Below are 2,498 nucleotides of genomic sequence, written 5' to 3' on the forward strand. Positions count from 1 at the left end.
GATCTAGCTCATGCTGTGATGTTATAACCACAGGGATGACAGTATGACACCAGCTAGAGTAACTATCATGTGCCAGGTACTGGACCGAGCATGTTGTATAGAATGCCTCGTTCAATCCTGCAATTCCCCACTTTACAGATGAGGAATATCTCAGCTATGGTTAAATACTAGTAAATGATGGGACTGGAATTCAAACACCGATTTGATGAGCTCTTACATGGTGTGTGCTCTGAGGTCAGAGAGCTTGTCCGGGACTGTGTTCTCTTTTTATTTCTCGCGCAGCTGACTGATGGTATATAAATACGTAAAATAAAATACCATTGAGGTTATTTCTGTCTTTAAGTTTGCATGTCATTTTCCAGAATAAGGTGTCATAGACACATCGCTTCTTGGCCTTTTGGCTAAGGTCAAGTGTAGTATCCATTCTTATTCGTTTAGTATCGGATACATACTCTATCTGAGGGCATTATATTAAATGATTTTTGGAGCTCAGAAGTGCAATCAGAGCTTGCTACACCCACTCTGTGCATTGACCTGTTATTGTAGTACTTCCGGGAACGGTGCACCCCCTCAGGGGATAAGAAAACAGAAGTGTCACCGACGTTACTGGTTATTACGAATTAGGTCCATACTGCATCCTCCACACCTCAAAATCAAGTTGGGTATTTAATTCAATTTGTATTTCTTTAATGACAAGTAATCTTGAGCATCTTTCTCGTGTTTTTTTTCCCCTTAACAATCTGTATAGCTTCTTCAGTGAAGTGCCTAATTAATGTTCTTTGAGTATCCAAGTGTTTGTTGTGTCTAAGAGAAGTGCAGACAACTATAATTGAACAACAATAAAATAATTAAAAAATAAAATAAAATTAAAATTGCAATATTCTACAAATATTCATTAAATATTCATTAAACCCAATATGTTTTTGTAGGTTTAAGCACTAAAAGATCTACTATAAGCATCATGTCTCTGGTACACAAGACTTTACTTCCCTAAATCTCTCCCAGACCAGGGAAACAGAACAGTCCAAATAGAGTCCAGGTTGTATCCCATGCATGCGACTGTGCTGTCCATTTCACCAGCCAACCACTGGCCCTGGTGAACAGACAGCTAGCGGACCTTTGCTTTTTAGGTAGCTGCGTACACTTGTGACACAGCTGAGGGCATTTTTCTTCGTGAGGGTGCCTCTGAGGAATCTGAGTGCTCTGCGATTTGTCCTCACCACTCAACAAATGAGGACATCATTTAGGGAATTGCTGAAAAACAGGATATATCTTGGTAAATTTTTTTTAAAAAAGGAATAACCTGGGGATGAGAAATACCCAAAAGATAATGACACGCCGAGTCCTACAAATATACATTGCCAATTTATTCCCAGTAGGACAATTATGAGGTGATTGTTTTAACATTGAAATCACCCATGTTCTGTCAGACAGAATAAAGTAAGTCTTTGGACGGGGCCACACAATCTTCAGTTTGATGGATCCACTTTCAACCGTAGACAAACAGAAGTTTTGAAGTTGGTAGAACTGTCTCATGTGAGGTTCACTTCACAGATGAGATTATTTCCAGAGAGACTAGCTTGCTCTGTGACCTTGGGCTCACCTAATAATGCCTGGCTATCTTTTTTTATTTGTTTGGTTGATTTTCCCCTGGACGGCACACTCTTTCAAATACATCACTTGGGAAAAAGTTATCTTTTTACAAGATTGGCTCCTCCACTCTGGAAGGACACATTTTTGAGGAGAGGAGATATATTTCAGGATCATAGTTTGTTCTATACTAGGTCTCAATTAAATATTTAAGTAGATGAGCAGAAGAAGTACAACGATCAAGTTTCTTAACCGCATCATTTCTTTGCTTCCCTAAACAATGCAAAGAATTAGAGACTGGTAGAATTACTGGGTTCATTGCCCTTCTCTTTAGCAGCACATACCTTGTTAAAAAGGAATTCTAGATCTTGTCAGAGAAACACTCACTAGGGTGTATAGCAAAAGGTTGCCTGCCGTGAAAAGGGAATGAGTTAGTGTCATCCCATAGCAGTCTGGTCAATTAAACACATGACTTCAGGGGGTACTGATGGCGCTCTTAACCTTGAGAGTTGATTAGAAAATATTATGTTTGGTGGTTAAATTAATGCAGAGGAAAGTTAAATGACCCAGGCTAAGACTAACAATGAGTATATTCTTCATTCATTTAATGAATATTTAATATAAGGCCACTATTTTCTGGATGCTGGGGATATCTATAAAGAAATACAAAATAGAGTCTCTGATTTATAAAAGGTCACATCCTATGAAGGAGGACAGACTCATAAACTCTTAATTATAATAGAGAGTTATATTTCTGTAACGTTAGGTTTTCCAGGCTTGTCATATATGAAGGAGGAGGCGGTTGGTTTGTTTGAGAAGGATACACTAGCCCCCCTTTATCTGGGGTCTTAATTTTTGCAGTTTGTTATTCAGCGTCAACCATAGTCTGAAAATGGGAGCTGAAAAGT

The 2,498-nt window shown here is 38.6% G+C and overlaps 1 non-coding gene across 1 annotated transcript; it reads left to right on the top strand.

Moving 5' to 3' along the window:
- Positions 1-381: 381 nt before the first annotated feature.
- LOC112303490 (U2 spliceosomal RNA) lies at positions 382-571 on the top strand. Its single transcript, XR_002974646.1, has one exon. It is a non-coding gene; the product is annotated as a U2 spliceosomal RNA (small nuclear RNA).
- Positions 572-2,498: the final 1,927 nt, after the last annotated feature.

This window comes from Desmodus rotundus, chromosome 5, assembly GCF_022682495.2.
Source record: "Desmodus rotundus isolate HL8 chromosome 5, HLdesRot8A.1, whole genome shotgun sequence".
Taxonomy (NCBI): domain Eukaryota; kingdom Metazoa; phylum Chordata; class Mammalia; order Chiroptera; family Phyllostomidae; genus Desmodus; species Desmodus rotundus.